Source organism: Culex quinquefasciatus, chromosome 1 (assembly GCF_015732765.1).
Source record: "Culex quinquefasciatus strain JHB chromosome 1, VPISU_Cqui_1.0_pri_paternal, whole genome shotgun sequence".
Classification (NCBI taxonomy): Eukaryota; Metazoa; Arthropoda; class Insecta; order Diptera; family Culicidae; genus Culex; species Culex quinquefasciatus.
The window spans coordinates 48,336,074-48,355,868 of NC_051861.1; the positions used below are offsets into that span (position 1 = coordinate 48,336,074).

Below are 19,795 nucleotides of genomic sequence, written 5' to 3' on the forward strand. Positions count from 1 at the left end.
GTGAAGAAAAAGTGCCAATTTTCAAAATTTCTCAGAATTCAGAAGCAAGGCCTACTAATTACACGATGTAGCAAGCATATGTCTTAAAGGTCAGGGTATGCTTTTTTATAGTAATTTTGGCCGCTGAATCCGAATCTGAAATCAAATTTCGTGTAAACAGTGATGTTTTGGAGCTACACCCTTTTGAAATGTTATTTGCGTGTTTAAGAGGCAGTTGTTGTAAATATTGCCCGGTTTGTTCTAGAGGTCGTATCGAGGTGCTCCGATTTGGATGAAACTTTCAGCGTTTGTTTGTCTATACATGAGATGAACTCATGCCAAATATGAGCCCTCTACGACAAAGGGAAGTGGGGTAAAACGGGCATTGAAGTTTGAATTTTCTGAGGATTTCGAATATGACAAAAGGGAGACTAAAAAGTGCCGCTATGGATGCCTACAGGACAATAACTAACGTTGTAAAATGTTTGTTATTGAAAAATCGAAAAAACTATGCGAAAAACTGCGATTGGCCAAAAAGTTATTACCGTAGGCTTATAGTCCATGAAATTCCCTAACTTGGTGTTGCTGGCTGTTGCAAAAAGATATTGAGGTTTAAAAAAAACAATTTTTAACAGTAATTTGCAAAAGCTATGAGAAAAAGTTAAACCAATCCTGGATGTCTATGGCTCATTTTGAAGTGCTTCAAATGTCTTTTCGAATGCATCTAAGAGAGTTGGAATTGATGAAGTTTTACTAAAATTCGAGCAATTTTAAGATTTTTTATATTTTTTGGACCTCAAACTTCAATGCCCGTTTTACCCCACTTCCCTTTGTTGTAGAGGGCTCATATTTGGCATGAGTTCATCTCATGTATAGACAAACAAACGCTGAAAGTTTCATCCAAATCGGAGCACCTCGATACGACCTCTAGAACAAACCGAGCAATATTTACAAAAACTGCCTCTTAAACACGCAAATAGCATTCCAAAAGGGTGTAGCTCCAAAACATCACTGTTTACACGAAATTTGATTTCAGATTCGGATTCAGCGGCCAAAATTACTATAAAAAAGCATACCCTGACCTTTGAGACATATGCTTGCTACATCGTGTAATTAGTAGGCCTTGCTTCTGAATTCTGAGAAATTTTGAAAATTGGCACTTTTTTCCTCACTAAAACTCAAATATCTCGGCTCTGGAGTGTCGAAATTGCATTTTCTCAGAGGGAAAAATGTTCGCCATGAAATTTCCTACAAGCTGCATGTATTGGTTTCACTGGGAAAAATAGGCTACCCTAAATTAAATGAACATTTCTGAAAAAAGTTTCTAAAAAATGCGATTTTTTCGACACAAATCCGCCTGGGAAAGTCCAAAACTTAAATTTTGGTCCAATATTGATAGTGCATCTTAATCTATGGACAAAAACCTATCGTTTGAAGATAATACACACCTGATCGAAACAGTTTTTGTATTGATTCCAAGCGATTTTAGAAAATTTGTTCAAAAAAGTGACTTTTTTCAGTAAATCGACTAGGGGGTGCGAGAAAGTATTTTATTATTTTTTCTTGTCTAAGAAAACATTGTTCCTAACATCATAATCTATCATTTAAGAAGTGAGCACCTGAAATTCCTCGACATGACCTCAAAATGGGACAGGCTACATGACATTCATTACTGTACACTATGAGGCATGAAACGTATAAATCAAATTATGATGTATTGCTGGTAGAGGAGAGTTGGTAGAAAGAAGAGAAGGGACCATTTGCTGTGACGTGTGAAGTTAAGTGTCATCCACCGTCGGGTGATATGTTTTTGCGGTGTGCAAGTGCAACACTGCAGTGTAGAGTGAAAAGAGTGCATATAATCAGGGTGGAAATCGTGCAAGCATAGTATGGTAATTAAAACAAGATGCTACCAAGTGGCGACATATGTGTGGCTTCGACAGCGTGTTTAGTAACAAGCGCTCAATAAAAGTAGATGGTTTGGGCGGTGTATTAGATACATTTATTTTATGGAACTACCTTGAAAAAATCTGACTCCACCGACTAAAATAGGTCCCAGCTAGGAAGCCCATCTAAGAATTATTGTTTGTTGATATCAGCTAAACTTTCTTAAACCTAAGTGCAGACACTCTCCCATAAGAATCAGGACCTGCGTTCGCAATTACTTTCCATCGTTTGAAAATGGTAATGAAAATGCTATGAACATCTTGTTGTGAAAAGAACAAGAAGTAAGACAAGTGTCCAGAAAGCCGCAAATTCATTCAGGCAGTGGGAGTTTTCGTTTCCATATTACTTCCGCTTCCAGGTTTCGTAAGCCGAGATTGTGGTTTCACTAATGGACTTGGCTAATAATTTACAATGTTGGACGAGTAACGTTCGGATGTAGCTGCCGAGTTCAAGCTGTCCATTTGGTAGAAATGTAAAGTGTTCGCACGAACAAATTCGAAAGTAGCATAGCATGGTGGACTTCACTAGGTCCTTGAGATGTATGTTTACATATTTGCATTCATCTGATGCGTCAAAAACAACGCCAAATGACGCATTTGAATGGTTTAAGGTTTGCTTTACCTGGAATATATTCTAGATGTATATGCTATGTATTTCAAAGAGCACATTTACAAATTATAATTTAAAACAATCATGAAATAAAAAAGCAAAAAGCGAAAGATTTCACAATAATTTGTTCAAAACATTGCAATCTAAGGTTTATACGCGTCAAACAACCAGCCCTCGTTTGAACTAACAACTGTGTACGTTCAGCATCCGCTCAAATAACCACAACGAACGCTCGAGTACCACACTTTTCAATTAGCATAAACGGCGAAGCACTTTGATTATGATCGTTATGTTTTGCCGCTTGGCTGCAACTGCAAATATCTATAGGGTAAGTGTATCGTTTTTTGGCGTAGATCATGTGTTTGCTTGTCTCAATTTTTAATTGAATACAGTAAAACTTCAATAGCTCGACACTTGGAAAGTAAACCGATTTACGACAAACCAATCACAGGAACACAAACCCTAAAATTTTCGAAAAAAGGGGAAGTAATGTGGGAAGAGAGAAGCGTTCTTTTTCACACTTGACTAACCTATGCTTCGTTCGGTGAGAGCTTTTCCGCCAGACTCAAAACAGGTGTAGACAGTTAGCAGCGGGTGGTAGCAGCGGATGTGGAGAATGATAATTTTGACGTACAACATAATTTGACACGATGAGTTCCGAGATAGGCATGTTCCGGCACGCGAGACATGACAGCAGCGTCTTCGGCACCCGAAAGGCGGAACGTTTGGTGCCGAGATGATTCGCTAATTTCTTGGAAATCAGCTGGTGCTGATCGGGACGAGTCAGACCAGTGGCGTAAAGTAATTGGATTTCGTTAGGCTTGGGTGATTCTTAATGGAACTCTGGGTTTTGTTTGAAGGTCGCTGCCAGTGAAGCGATATCCGAGTGGAATATCTTCCGAGAACCATCGACGTGGTGAGAAATGTGGCGGTGGATAACTTGAATCGTTGATTGCATTGATGATTTCTTCTAAAAAAGCGAATATCGAAACATCCGGTAATTGTCTGTTCTTTACAACTGGTGAGTTTTCAGGTTTCATGAGAGTCTTGAGTCTTGAGTCTTGGGTCTTGAGTCTTGGGTCTTGAGTCTTGAGTCTTGAGTCTTGAGTCTTGAGTCTTGAGTCTTGAGTCTTGAGTCTTGAGTCTTGAGTCTTGAGTCTTGAGTCTTGAGTCTTGAGTCTTGAGTCTTGAGTCTTGAGTCTTGAGTATTGAGTCTTGAGTCTTGAGTCTTGAGTCTTGAGTCTTGAGTCTTGAGTCTTGAGTCTTGAGTCTTGAGTCTTGAGTCTTGAGTCTTGAGTCTTGGGTCTTGAGTCTTGAGTCTTGAGTCTTGAGTCTTGAGTCTTGAGTCTTGAGTCTTGAGTCTTTAGTCTTGAGTCTTGAGTCTTGAGCCTTTATTCTTGACAATTTCTGAACTCGGCAGATCGCTTTCGATCATTCTATTTGTCGTTTGCAACACACATAACATTCTAAGTCACGGTATTTCGGTATCCTTCCGTATTGCCTTAAGTTTGCTGGCAATTGCTGTATGAAAGGGTAAACATCATAGACTCTTATTTGTCTGTAAATATTTGTGTGAGAATTTACAACAACTCATGCTCATTCAATTAACAATTCAATATTTCCAATCAGTTCTGTCCACATGATTGGTAAAATATTAAGTGCACCAATGTAACTGCCACCGCTGATGAATAAATAATGCATTATTTTAGGGATCGCACGTGTTCGCGCTTTTTAAATGGCTTTTTAATTTGACTCCCGTGTGCACTATTGCATACTAATGAAATCACCGCGCACAACAAATAAAAGCATCAACTGTTGTTAAATATTTAATCATGCCATGTTCAATGAAACCAACCCTTTCCGTAATTGTGTGATTGTGTGATTTGCGTTTGACCCGATCGGACCCAAATCGTTTTTGGCATTGCATTTTAAAAAGCATTAATTTTGCATCGCACATTTCACCTCTATGATTGCGGTTGAGATTATGCTTTTGCGAGCGACCGACCCTTTCAAACAAAGAGAACATCGCGCGCGTAAACTTATGCTGGCACTGTTGTTCCACTAGGGTGTAATATCAAAATCGATTTTCCAGCACAGCAATTTTTCAGTTCCTGTTGGGGTCCTAAACAACTCCCCAAAGTTTGGGCACGATTGGATTAGTCCTCACTTTGCGCAAAGCGATTCAATTTTCCATATAAATTTGTATGGGAAAACCCAATTTTTTTAATTTTGATATTTATAAAATCCACGTTTCAAGCTGTACTAAAACCGGATTCATATTCAAATGCTCTGGAAGGTGCTCTACAACTTTCCCGAAGAGAGTATGGTGCTAGCATGTCCCTAAGAGAAGATACAGCGTCCTCAAAACTCGTCTAAAACGTGATTTTCGAGCAAAAAACACATTTTAGACGAGTTTTTAACACGCTGTATCTTTTTTTAGGAGCAAGTTAGCACCATACTCTCTTCGGGAAAGTTGTAGAGCACCTTCTAGAGCATCTGAATATGAATCCGGTTTTAGTACAGCGTGAAACGTGGATTTTATAAATATCGAAATCCAAAAAAAATGTTTTTCCCATACAAATTTATATGGAAAATTGAATCGCTTTGCGCAAAGTGAGGACTAAACCAATCGTTCCCAAACTTTGGGGAGTTGTTTAGGACCCCAAAAGGAACTGAAAAATTGCTGTGCTCGCTAAATTTGGACAACTTTATTTTTTTTCCATACAACCATATTACACCCTATTGTTCCACTCTCTCGCTGTACCCATGCACTGCAGGCAACATAATTCTTGTTTTTGCTGCATTTTTCTTCTTCTCTTCTTTTTAGACATACACAAACACACACACACATACAAACACATTTCAGACGAGACAAGTCTGCCAAAACAATCACCACTGAAGAACGTAAATCCGACCGGGAGATTTTTGTTTTCCGCTTTTTTATGAATGAAACGCGACGACGACGGAAGAAGTCGACGGAATGTGTAAGTGTGTAAATGTGTGTGATTGTGTGTTTCCACTACGAAATAGCTCAGTAAGTCACTTTGCTAGTAGCGGTTTTGTGTGTGAGATTTTTGCTCTAGTTCTGTATTTCAAGCGGTTTTGCTTTCCATTCTCTATTTGCTTTCTGGTTGAGGTCGAATCGATACAGTCTGGGAATGGGAAACGGAGTTTGCGGTGTGTGAGACTGTTGACTTTTTGGTGTGCGAAAAAAAGTTCATTCACACAACAAGATCGCTGAAAAGTTCGAATTGGGAACGAGTGGCCCTGGTGAATGGCAGAAGAAGTAAAAATTGCGATGAAAAATATCGCAATAAGAACGCTCGTTTTGTTTGGAAACTCACAGCTGACAAGTGGTTTTGTGAAGTAGAATGTTAATGTGTGCAAAAGTTGACTAACTTTTCATTTTTTAAAAGCTTATCTATCCAAAACTGTCTTCCCAAAATTTCGATACAAATTAAATATCATCCAATGTTTAAAAATCCACCGAAAAAGGAATCATCGTGGTGAATGCAATCTCCAATCAAGGAAAACTATTTTATTGGGAATGTGAACAAAGTTTGAATTTCCTCTTGAATGGATATTTTCAACGCTTGGGGTTTGTAAGAATTTTGCAAAATATTTAATGATTCATGAAATGATCATGAAATTTTTGGAATACATCAAACTATCAGGATAACAAACTTTTCTCCTCACATACATTATTACTGAAATATATTAAAATAATATTTCGAAAGATAGCTTCTGCTATTCACGCAACTGAATGAAAATGCTTTAAATTGAACCATCAGAATCGTGCAGTTTAAAATCCAACCCTATAGCCACCCACCTCGAACCTCACACATTTTGTTTACTAATAATGCTGCTTGTAGCTACTGAGTTACCCAGTTCAATTCACCCAACCATTCAACGCGTTCCTATTATTATTGCTCATCAGCTCCGAAGAGAAGAGAGGTGCTAATCACTACAGACGAAGCGGGTCTGATTTTGCTGGTGGTCTCTCAATCGTACCAGCACTTAAAGCACCCCCTTCCGGGCTCTTTTCGTTCCACCATTTTCAAGCATTGTTTTCCACAGTTTCGATTTCAAATTTACCCAGAGCCAGAGCGCTCACACGTGCCTGTTACAAATTTTTGACGAAGTAGCTTCACATAATATTGTAGGGGAGAGTGGAGTTTTGTTATCGTAATGTTCTTTTGCTTGTTATTTTTTAAATTACTTTTTAACATTTATTTAGCATGGAAATCCCTAGAAATAAGAGGAACTTTTGATAGATTAAACCAAATCTCCCCTTTGTGGGCACTGCATGATGGCACGAGCTTCATTAAGACATTAAACGCTCAATTCATTAGCACTGGGTGGAAGCCAAACACGGTGCGTGTTTGTGTTTCTATGAGCAAATTGTGTGTGTGTTGGAATGCGTTTATTGTAAACAAAATTAGATACATGAGGCGAAAATTGGAAAAGCTTCAAGCGTGCTTTTACCAATAATACCTGCTCGTTACCTGGACAAAACTGTCAGTTAACTGATTCCCACGAGTTTCAGCGTAAACTTTATTTTTTTTGCTGCAAATTACTTGTGTTTCTGTAGTAAATATTTAAACATTGTCAATTTTGCACAAGCATACCACTAATTATACTTTTAACTCTCTTTTCAGAAGCACCGTACTATAATGGATCGACCAATCGTTTAAAAAGGTATACAAAACAACTAAATAACACATTTTAGTTAATTTTTAGGATTTTATTACAAAAATAATCGTAACAAAAGAGATCTTTTTCAAAATGTGATGGTTGTACTAGACCTTTCTAGAACCTCGTTTTAGAATGAAGTGCTGAAATGTCCAGCCCATGTAGATCAATCGGACCGCAAACTAGACTTACAATCCAGAGGTTGCTGGAAATTTTACCACATACGGACATCACTCGAACTTCACGTATTTATTTTCACAAAATTCGACGAGTCCTATCTAGGTGAATTGATAGAGCGTCGAAAATTGCTACAGGTTAATTTTTAGCGATTTTCCGATTAAAATTCATGCTGAATCGTCATATTTACGAAGATGAAAATGATGTCCAGCCATAAAGTAAAACCTATCGAGCAATTAAAAGTGAGTCTTTGAGGAAGGTGAGGCAATAATAAGGACGATTTGAAAAATACGTCATTTGTGGACATCCCCTGACCAAATTTAGAACAAATTTCTGAGGATGATGGGGCAGTTGCCCCATGTTGCCCAATGTTGCCCCACCCTGTGTACGCTAGTGAATCTAACCCATGCGCAGCCAGTATTTCGAGGACATCCTGGAAAATGCCTTAGGTTGACAACACAGAAAAAAATGATGGCATTATTCATCAGGAAATGGTGACAGATATTTTTTCGAAAGATTTTTTTGTCGAAATATCGACTCAGAATCAAGTAAAGTAGTAGTAGTTTTGACCGTTGTGGCTCATTTGATCCGTCTTGGGGTCCCTTAGGTCACTATCTATAAATAATGATGTTAAGTAAAGCACTTCAAAAGTTATTCTATCAAAACGATTTTGGGTAGAAAATTGTTTTTTTACAATAAATGGTGGTTTTCGTAAGAAAACTTGGCATGCAATATATTTTTAGAAAGGTTTTTGAAAGACCTTTTCAACGGGTCCAAAACATTGAAGATTTGACAGCCCTATCAAAAGTTAAAAACGCTTAAGTGTTATTTACGCACATCTTTGAAGCCGGATCTTGGAAATTTGGATGAAAACGTTGTAGGGATCTATGGAGAGCTTTTAATAAATGTATTCAATATATGGAAGTGAGGAAGGTCCTGACCACCTTACGGTGGATGGATCAAGTAACGTTTTTCATGTAATATTACTCAAACGAGAGGTAATATTCAGCCTGCCAAATTTTCAGCCTTCAAAAATTCACCTTTTTTCTGTGTAACGCATAGCATCCTTTTGTCAACATTAACATTTGCTGTGCCCCAATGCACTAGAATGCATTGAAACATCACAAACGTTAAAGCGGCCAGACCAACTGCGTAAAGTTATCCGCAATGATGATTCGTTGAATTGGATTGAGTTTGAACTCGAATGGTCTAACAACAATACAATTCTGAATCCATAGGGCAGGAAGGAAAAACCACCATACTAAGAAGTTTTGGTGCTCCGGGACCCTCGGAGATGGGACATTGTATATCCGCAAATGCCCTGGACACTATTTGCTTTGGTTATAGTGCCAACAGCTCAGAAAATGCATTCAAAATTTAAGCCTAATCCAAGAACGTGAACTAATTTAAATTTTTGGCTTTCTATGAGAATCGTCAAAACAGGTTCCAATTTGTAATCAAATTAGGCGTCTTGAGGTTTAAAATGTGGTAACACTAACTTGCAGAGTAATCAGTGTAAAATAAAGTATTAGTTTAAAGGGTAAAGATATAAGGACAATTTTACTCTACAATATTTTTTCCGAATTATCAGACAGCACTAAATTGTGTTAAAACATTCAATTTGATTTGGTTTATTCTGATTTGTTACGGATTTTGCAATTTTTTAAGTTTCCTCAATGAATTTTATTTCTGATTATTGGCTAAAAAATACAGATAATTTTTTTCAAAACTTATTTTTAAGGTGGAAAAACTTTGGATTAAAAATATTGAATCGAGGCTCATTAAAACTGCATGTAAAGTTCAAAAGAAAGCGAACACCGACTGAGCGCACACATAGAAAAATGCAATTCAACCCAAAAACACGCTGACATTCCGAACCATTGCCAAAAAAATCCTGCCGCACCCGAGTGCCCGGCCAGTGCCTTCCTCGGGAACGATAGCGGAATACAAACAACGCACCACCACCCTACAGGGGCCAATAGTAAGACAACTCGCTGAACAAAAAGTCTGGACAATCCTCGCCAAAGCAAACGTCTCGTGGTCGGGAGTGCAATTTTAATTTGTTTCTCGGAACGACGACGACGACGACGCCGGCGAGTATCACAAAATACTTTTCAGTCAAGTTATTTGCTCTCGTTTACTTTACTATTCCCGGGTTTCTTTTGTTTCTTCATCAAGGTTTTAATTTTCTGGTGGGGTATTTATGTGCGCATTGTCCAAGACCCTTTTTGGTGAGGGATGGTCTGAAGTTTGAGCATTTTTTTTTGTGAAAATCGTTAAGGTTATCTTAAAGGTCACCGAAAGAAAAGAGTTGTTAAAATTGAAATTGAACTTGAACTCTTTTTTGACACTTTAAGCAAATTTCTTAATGCCGGTATATTTTATTGCTTTTTGCCAGACTGCAGACGGTTTTCTCTTCGTTTGTCCCAAGATGTCGTAACCTAAGACAAGTACCAAGCATCTTGGAATGGGACTTCCAAGCAGAAGTACAATAAAGAGTCCCAAGAATGTAAGTCCGTCTGGCAACCGAAGGTTGCAGCGAATTTTCTCATGTATTCGGAAAGATCTTAATTTACATATAATTTCATTCCTTTTTCCAACAAAAAAAAAAAACAAGAGCAGGCAAATGGAATCGGGACGTTTCGCATTTCATGGGCTACGTTTATTTTCAATTCTGAGCCGACCGAAGACCGTCTGGAAAACCTGAGGAAAACCCTGCTCGTCTTTGCAGTATTCCACATTGTCGGTTAGATATTACATGGGAAGACATGCTGCTCGAATTTTCCTCGCTCCCTCTTATGATTGCTGCTATGATAATCTAAATGAAATCCACAAGATGGGCCAACAAGGTTCTGCTCGGTACATGTCTTGATCTTGGGGTACCTTTTCCATACGAACGAGCAGCTTCAAAGACAACGGCTTCAACGTATGGAAAATAGCTCGTTTCAGTGAAGATGGTGCTTCTTTTTGGTGCTGCTGTTGTTTTGGAGTTCGATGAGGTGGGAAACCAAACGCAGACAGTCGGACAGCATTGCAATGTACCTTCGGTACCAGTTGGAAGACCGACTCAGCTGGACAACCTCATAAAACTCGACAAGAACAATATCCTTTCAATTCCAAACATGCCGATGCCGGTGGCCGAGTGGAAAATTGCAAAAGTAGGAATCTCAAAAGCAATTTGAAAAACATTTGATGAAGAAAGTCCATTACCGTTCATAGACATGGAAATATACATTTCTTTGAATGATACCTTTGTTAATTCAAAACTCTTTCCTATGGATACCAACATGATTTGCAAAAAAGTTTCTTTATTTACTCAAATTGTTGGTGTGTTAATTAACCAATTTTCTGCCCATTGATAACCATTCAATTACATTAAAAATAGAAGAGAGAGGACTAAATGATGTTTGGAACAAAATACATCTTATGCCTTTCTCGTGTTTTGGTTTGATTTAATTTTCGCATGAACACCGTATTATAACTTTTGGTAATTTGGTACTCACCATATTTTATCATCATTCCAACTCCCAAGCCCTAAAGAAGGTGGAACAGTTACTTCAACTCGCTGGTTCTCAGGCATAACTCAACCAATTGAGACGATTCTTGGTTCCAGTGATTTGTAAGGATGTCTAGATAACCCTAGAGCTTTGCAGAACTCAATTTGATCAAATTTCTATTTTTTGCGACCAAAAACATCGTTCCATTTTTTTTTGCGCGTGAAAAAAAAATCGCTAAAAATTCCGCGGAGGCAGTCGTTTATAAAAAGGTGGATCTTCAGAGATTAAACAGTGAACGGATGGTTGGCTCCCACTGATCATTTTTGATTCATTGTTTAACTTCAGCAGCCAACCATGCTCATGCTCATGCTCATGCTCAAGACCAGTGAGTTGAAGTTACCGTTACAACGTTTTTGGGAGGTTGGACATGCGTTTGGCGTTCCAGTGTTAATTTAACAGATGACACTTACATTCCACGGCTTTCAACACTCTTTTCACAAATCTGTTAAGGGTAATCATTCACAACCTTCAGCACAGTTTAATTAAGCGTAAAAATGTTATAATTAAACCCCCTGAAAACGCCAAACTATACTATACCGTCACGACAATCGCATTTTCTCCCAAAAATTTAATTACACTCTAATCGATTACAGTAGCCACGTGAACGGGAGACGCTGGCAAACGAAACCGCACAATTTCCATAGCAATTTCCATTTCGGCTAAATTTCCAAATTTTCCCCGTCGTAATTGTGTAATTACAGGCGCTCACAGTTTTTTGGAAGAATCGATCGAATTAAATTGCCTGCTCCCATTTGGAAGAGCAGGGGAAAGTAAAGCTTTTCCTCCCGGTGTGCTGCAAAATGACACCCATTAATCAGTGTTTATTAAATCGAATTAGGTGACAGGGGCCCCACTTAATGGCGGCCGGTGCTGACTCATTACTTTTATTTCACGTTCCAGTCGGGGGTAATGCGAACCAAACGTTACAAATATTGGAAGTCCTTTAATTCACTCATTCATTTAGGTAAAGATTTGTTCTCGTCGTTTTCAACAATTTGGCAATCAGTGTCTTGCGAACCTTCGTGGTGAACGGACACTAGAGCTGCGGTATTTTGTACTACCTAAGCTCAGAGTTATTTCAAAACAAAATTCACAGTCTTTTTAAAGACTACCTGAGTTATTTTCCAAAATTCTAAACAGTCTTTTCAAGACTAACCCCGCCTGAAATTTTGTTGTATTTTACAAACGAAGCCATCTTTTTAAGAGAACTTTGCTTGCAAAATGCGTCAAAACAAAGGTAAACGCAAATCTTCTGAAGATTTGGTCGTTACGTCGGTGAAGCGTTTGAACGCTAAACCGGCTAACGGAAACAGAAAAAGAAAACAGCCTCTTCTGAGGTCTGATTCTGATTCTGAATGTGAGGTCAATCCTCCAATTCCATTGACAAACAGTTTCGGTGTTTTATCCGAAACTGATGACAAGGAACCTTCTCCTCGTACTGAGCCTTCTGCCGTCGAGAAACGAGTAAAGGCTCCGCCAATTGTTGTGACTTCCGTCTCCGATTTGGCCAGCTTTCGAACGCAACTGAAGAATTGCAAGGAAACTTGCAATTTGAAGGTTTCGTTCCAGCTTGGTCGAAGAGGAGAATGTCGCTTGTTGACGGAATCTTTACAAGATCACCAAACTTTTGTTGGTTATTTGAAAACCACAAACACAATTTCTACACGTATGAGACCAAGAATGCTCGTCCATTCAAGGCGGTCCTGAAAGGTCTCTCCAACGACTTGTCGGTGGATGAGATCAAAAACGAACTTAAGGTGTTGCTTGGCTTTGCCCCATCCCAAGTAATACCAATGAAGAAAAATCAAACGGGAATATTTCTCGCTTTGGTTTGACTTCACAATTTTATCTGATTCATTTCAACAGAAATGAAATCAACAATTTGAAACTTTTGGACAAAGTTCAGTTTTTGTTCCATGTACGGGTAAAGTGGGAGCATTTTAAGAAACATGGCGGTAATGGCCAGAATCTGACCCAGTGCCGGCGTTGCCAGGCATTCGGTCACGGTACTGATCATTGCGCCATGGTTCCAAAATGCATGGTTTGCGGGGATTCTTCTCACGACAAGGACAATTGTCCCGTGAAAGAAGTCACCCAATTTAAATGTGCAAATTGTGGTGGAAATCACAAATCAAATTTCTGGGATTGCCCCATCAGAAAAAGGTTTTGGATTCTCGTGCTAAGCATCAGCCGAAATCCAAACCGAAATTTTCTCAAAGTCAGGTTGTACCTGCATCTTTAAATCAAACGTTCGTGCTGTCTCACTCGAACAATTCTAGAAATACCCCTACCGTGGAAAAGTTAGGTAACAACAATGGCATTTCTTATGCTAACGTCGTTTCGGGTTCATCCACGAATTTTAAATCCTCTACCAATCTTTCTGAAATTGGGCAGGTACCTCAAATCTCATTTGAAAATGTTTCTGCTGGCAACGCTTTGGGATCTTCTGATCTCGGCGATGTTACGTTTGAAAAATGACTTTTTGCAAAACTCACTGTTTGGTTTGATTCAAACAATGAGTAATGCTACATCCATGATGGAAGCAATCCAGATTGGATTAAAATTTGCGAATGATGTTGTTCTTACCCTGAAGTTTAATCATGGATCTAAGTAATTCCATCAATATTATGAATTTTAATGCTCGCTCTTTAAAAGCGAAAGAAAATGAATTTTTCAACTTTTACGAGTTCATAACGTGCATGTTGCTGTTATAACCGAAACATTTTTGAAAACTGGCACTTATTTGAAAAGTGATCCAGATTATAAAGTTATAACTAATAACCGAATGAATCGAAATGGCGGTGGAGTTGCAATAGTTATCCACCGTAGTATGACTTATAGCACGTTACGTGACTTTAAGTTAAAAGTTATTGAAAGTTTGGGCATTGAACTTGAAACTTCTTTTGGGAAAATTATGATTGCAGCTGCATATTTGCCATTCCAATGCACTGGGGAAAATAAAAATTATTTCAAAGGGGATTTGAATAAACTTACTCGGCATAGATCTCGATTTTTGATCATCGGTGATTTTAATGCCAAACACCAATCTTGGAATAATTCTAAAGTAAATTCCAATGGTAAAATTCTGTTCAGAGATTGCACTTCTGGTCTTTATTCGGTTTTATACCCGAATGGGCCAACTTGCTTTTCTTCTGTTAGAAATCCATCAACAATTGATTTGGTGTTGACAAATCAAAGTCAGTATTGTGGTCCTTTAGTGACTCATGCTGATTTTGATTCTGATCATCTTCCAGTAACTTTTTCACTTTCTCATGAAGCAGTTACCAGACCCAATAGTTCTGTGTTTAATTACCACAAAGCTAATTGGGACAGGTATCAGCATCATATTGAGAATAATTTAAATCATGATTTTGTTTTAGAAACCAAAGCTGATATTGATTCAGCCTTGGAATCTTTAACTAATGCAATTTTGGATGCTAGGAATATTGCTATTCCTAAAGTCCAAGTCAAATTTGATTCTCCCATTATTGATGACGATCTTCAGCTTCTGATTCGTCTGAAAATGTTCGCCGAAGACAGTATCAACGTTCTCGTGATCCTGCACTGAAGCGAATTCAAAAGATTTGCAAAAGGTTATTGACCACAGATTCACTCTCCTGCGAAATGAAAAGTTCGCAAGAGATGTCGAACAAATTAAACCTTATTCCAAACCTTTTGGAAACTTTCAAAGGTTCTTAAGAAACCTCAAAACCCATCCCTTCTTTAAAAGATGGTGATAATATTCTATTAACTAATGGGGAAAAAGCTCAAAAACTTGCTCAGCAGTTTGAGAGTGCTCATAATTTCAACTTGAATGTTTTGAGTCCTATTGAAAATCAAATTTCAATAGAATTTCAGAATATTGTTGAACAAGAATTTTCATCAGATGAAGTTTTTAATACGGATCTGAATGAAATAAAATCTATTATCAAAAATTTAAAAATATGAAAGCCCCTGGTGAGGATGGCATTTTTACATTTTAATTAAAAATTACCAGAAGCAACTTTAAGTTGCTTGGTCAAAATTTTCAACAAATGTTTTGATTTGGCATATTTTCCCAGTAGTTGGAAAAATGCCAAAGTAATTCCGATTTTGAAACCGGATAAAAATCCTGCTGAAGCCTCAAGCTATCGGCCCATTAGTTTGCTTTCATCTATTAGTAAATTATTCGAAAGAATAATTCTTAATAGAATGATGACGCACATTAATGAAAATTCAATTTTCGCTGATGAGCAGTTTGGATTTCGCCTTGGGCATTCAACTACTCATCAGTTGTTGAGAGTTTCAAATTTAATTCGAAGCAACAAATCTGAGGGCTATTCTACTGGCGCTGCTCTTCTAGACATAGAAAAAGCATTTGACAGTGTTTGGCATAAAGGTTTGATTGCGAAATTGAAAAGGTTTAATTTTCCGATTTATATCGTGAAAATTATTCAAAATTATTTGACGGATCGTACTCTGCAGGTATGTTATCAGAATAGCAAATCTGATCAACTACCTGTACGTGCTGGCGTCCCTCAAGGAAGCATTTTGGGTCCAATTTTATACAATATTTTTACTTCTGACTTGCCTGATTTGCCCCAGGATGTCAGAAATCACTTTTGCTGATGACACAAGCATCTCCGCCAAAGGCAGAAGCCTTCGTGTCATCACAAGAAGATTACAAAAAGCTTGGATATTTTCAATTCTTATTTGAAAGAATGGAAAATTACTCCAAATGCTGCAAAACTCAACTTATTATTTTCCCTCACAAACCAAGGGCTGATTTTCTTAAACCAAAAGTCATCACATTATAAAGATGAATGAGGTAAATTTAAAGTGGGAGGATCAAGTGAAATATCTTGGACTTGGTTTTGACAAAAACCTTACTTACAAGGATCACATTGAAAGTATCCAGGTTAAATGTAACAAATATATTAAATGTTTGTATCCACTTATAAACAGGAATTCTAGACTTTGTCTCAAGAATAAACTGTTAATTTATAAACAAATTTTCAGACCTGCCATGCTTTATGCTGTGCCGATCTGGACAAGCTGTTGCTTAACCAGGAAGAAAAAACTTCAGAGGATTCAGAACAAAATTCTGAAAATGATTCTGAAACTTCCTCCCTGGTTCAGCACCAGTGAACTTCATCAATTAGCCGAAGTTGACACTTTGGATGTTATGTCCAATAAGATAATTGATGCATTTCGACAAAAATCATTGCAGTCTTCAGCTGCATTGATCCGCTCTTTATATAGTTTATAAGTTAGTTTTAAGGTATCCCTTTTCCCTTTTGTACATGTAGGACCTCCTACATTTGAAATCACTGAATAGCGAAAGCTACAATATTACATGAATAAAAGAAAGTTGCTAGTATTTAAAATTGAGGTGAAAAGTCATCGTTTGTGATTGGACACTCAATAATATTTTAACTGAATGAATGTACATGGAAAAGAAATTTGAATAAATATAAATTAAAAAAAAAAAAAAAAAACAATTTGGCAAAAAATTGAACAGTTTTAAATTGACCCATCTTTTGAAAAATATTCTTATGTACTCCACATGTAGCTGTAAAATTTAATCAAAAATTAAGAAAGTGATGTTTTTTTAATTTATTTTAAAACGTGTAGTTGAGAATAATAAACGTCATAAAAAATGACAGTACAAATTATTGTGAACTGTAAATTTAAATAAATCTGTTTTGGAATTTTACGTTAACCTTATCATTTATTTTTAAATGATTTCAAAAGAATATTAACCAAGTAGGGTAGAGGACCCATAAATCGCCCACTTTATAGTAGGAATCTAAGAAATTTGACGAGAATTTAATGACAATATATGGTTTTCGGTGCTATTTGTTGTAAAACGTTGATAAACTATTTCATTTTAAGTTTCCACAAGGTTTTTCGTATTTACGGGTTCATTTTTGTTGAAATTTTGCGTTTCAATAAAGTGCTCTGAAGTGCCTATTTTCGCCTCTCTAAATCCAATTTTCGCCCACCCTTGGAACCAGTTTTCGCCCACGATAAAAATCAAGAAATCAGACGAAATTTTGGCACAAAGCTAAGCAAATATGGTCTCCTGTTGATACATAACATGTTCCAGAAGCTCAATTTGATTGATGTGCACATATATTGTAGTAAACAAATTTAGGTTACAGTTACAATTAGCTCCATGTTGTTGTTGATTTTATTAGGGGAACTTTAACCCCATGAGTCATTCGCTCCCGAATTGACTTAATAGAAAAATTCGAGTACCTCTTAAATAAAAATATTAAAGCACATGTGCTATTTTGAAGGATATTGTGTAACTACTTTTCCATCCTCTGCTCATTTTTTTCTCCTATGTACCAGTAAACTCTTCCCATGTCCCATACCTTAGCTTAGGTTAATTTTTGAACTGATGTTTTCACCAAAACACCCTAATGAATGAAATAATATAAAATGATTATTTAACCTTTAAAAATAGCCTAGAATGTTCCAAAAATGTTTTCAAGCACATTTCGCTGCGATTATATAAGTTTTTATGGTGAACGAAAACTGGTTCTAAATAAAATCTGAAAACACAATACTAGATTTCGCCCTGGGCGAAAATTGGATCTCATGTTTTTTCATGACCCCAGAAATCGCCCACTTTATTTTATTGAAATAACCTTTGGTAAACTATTAAAACAGGTAAATCACTAGATTTTCATGAAATTCAGACATACAGTGAAGCAATGAATTATTCTATTCATTATTTGCGGACAAAATAAGTTGTTTCCCTTCATTAACATTATTACCCGCTGTAGTCGAAATTGACAAAAATATGGCGGCTGCAATAAGGCTTTTTTTTTAAATGCTTATAAAAACTTAATAAACAATAGAAATTCACTAGTAATGTTTCAGTTAGAGCTAGAAATGAATGAATATGTAAACCTGCATAATAAATTAAACCAAAAATGATATAAGTTAGCTAAATACAGATTAAATCCAGTAGGTGGGCGAAAACTGGAGCAGGGCGAAAACTGGGTCCTCTACCCAAATAAAAAAAGAAAAAACGATTCAAACAATTCAAACAAATTGTCTTAAAACAATAATTAAATCAAACTTCCTCACTTCGCTAAACTCCCAAGCTCTTTGAAAGAGTGAAAATTTGAATGGAATTCAGAGTTGCATTGTTGATTTAATTTGGTTACCCGCGGTGGGTTTTCTTGAAATAATTCGAACTGTCAAAAATCCACCAAAGCAGCTACCGGTGGATACTTTTCTACCACAGTGATCAATGTGATAGATGCTGAATTAACAATACAACTCAGGAGTTAAGTATTGTCAATGATACTTAGTTTAATGTTCCGCCAAATCCAAGTCCAACGACCTTCAATACTGACCAGTCTGCTGACATCCGTTGTCAGTTCTGTTTCATTAAAAAAAGATGAACATTACTCGCGTTTATGTTTGCCAATTTTTCAAACAGAGTACAAATCAATTTTGTCGAGAAATGAATATAAGTTTCAGCAGAACAACTACATATTTCTGTCACACCATGGTCAATCATTGACAATAAAGTACCTTCAATCTCCACGATCTCCCTAAAATCAAAAGTGAATCAGCTCCAATCCCAAGAATAATAGATGTACTACAGCTCAGATTTGTAACATCTGTTGAGGTACTTGTCGTCTCCCAAATTTAACCATCTCTCATTCTCTGTTGCCTTCCCTTAACTAACTTCAACTGGAATCGACCGGGATTCAAGCTCACCCGCAAAGTTGGGTCTTCATGGCTCACGTACGACCATAAATTCAACCAGTTACCAGCGTAGTTTTCCTTTCGTGCTCGTGTTTTCTGGTTGCCATTTAACACTGAAAGTTTTTTACCACCTTATTTTTTCAAATTTTGTCAAGCGTACTTTAAATAATTCTGATGAATAATTAACTTCATAGGTTTTTGTACTAAACATTTGTTTATTAAAAACAGAAATAGCATACACGTCAAAGAATTGCTTTGAAACAAAACCAGACAAGCCAACATAATTTGTTTCAAAACAAAAGTTGTGTTACAAAGGATTGCAACAAAAAGTTTCAATTTCAGTACATTTTCTTCCCTTTTGCAACAAGCTCAACACACAGCTGAACTTCATTTTCGCTAATTGTCGCATTGTGGTTTTCTGCTGGAAACGGGCTCAAAAGTTCTTCCTCCTCCACCGTTGCGGGGCCACGTGTATTGCCATGGGTAATAATCAGCCGACAACCACACCAAAGGATGGCGACACACCGTTTCAGCTGAAAAAGCATGGAGGTCGAAGGGACTGATGGGTGGAAACAACATGCCAGGTTGTGGCAGTTGTCGTCATCTTCATTGTGTACGTGCCGTGAGCATTCTGGCTGTCCCCTTCGAAATTTTAAACGCTCCGCCGAGAATTTATGCACTCCTTCCAAGCTCGATGAAAGGCCCGGTGTAAAGTGCATTTCGGTATTCTAACCATGATAGGGGAAATATACCCTTTCTAATCAAACACCTATCTTCGTCATATGCAGAGTTTGATGCTCGATTTAAGCTACAAAATAGTAGTTTATGCAACAAGTTGCAAAAAGAGGATTTTTTCAGCACGAGTCGTACATTTATCCAACGAGGTTCACCGGGTTGGATAAATACGACGAGTGCTGAAAAAATCAAGTTTTGCAACGAGTACCATACAACATTTTTTGCAATTCCAAAAAACACACACTGAGTGAAATTTTATGTCAAATTTTCATGTATTTTGTCAATAAATCGTTTGAATCAAAAAAATGTTGAAAAGTGTTACTTTTCGAAACAAGTGCTGAAAAGTTCAACTTTTCAGCACCCATTTGAGTGCTGAAAAGTAGAACTTT

The 19,795-nt window shown here is 37.2% G+C and overlaps 1 protein-coding gene across 5 annotated transcripts in view; it reads left to right on the forward strand.

The window, feature by feature from the left end:
* The window catches only part of LOC6034954 (alpha-mannosidase 2), a 213,071-nt gene that overhangs the window by 66,172 nt on the left and 127,104 nt on the right, over positions 1-19,795 (forward strand). For all 5 annotated transcript variants that reach the window (XM_038265543.1, XM_038265492.1, XM_038265637.1 and 2 more), the window contains one exon: positions 7,194-7,233. The gene's annotated coding sequence lies outside the window, so the exon portion shown is untranslated. The remainder of the gene's footprint in view (positions 1-7,193; positions 7,234-19,795) is intronic.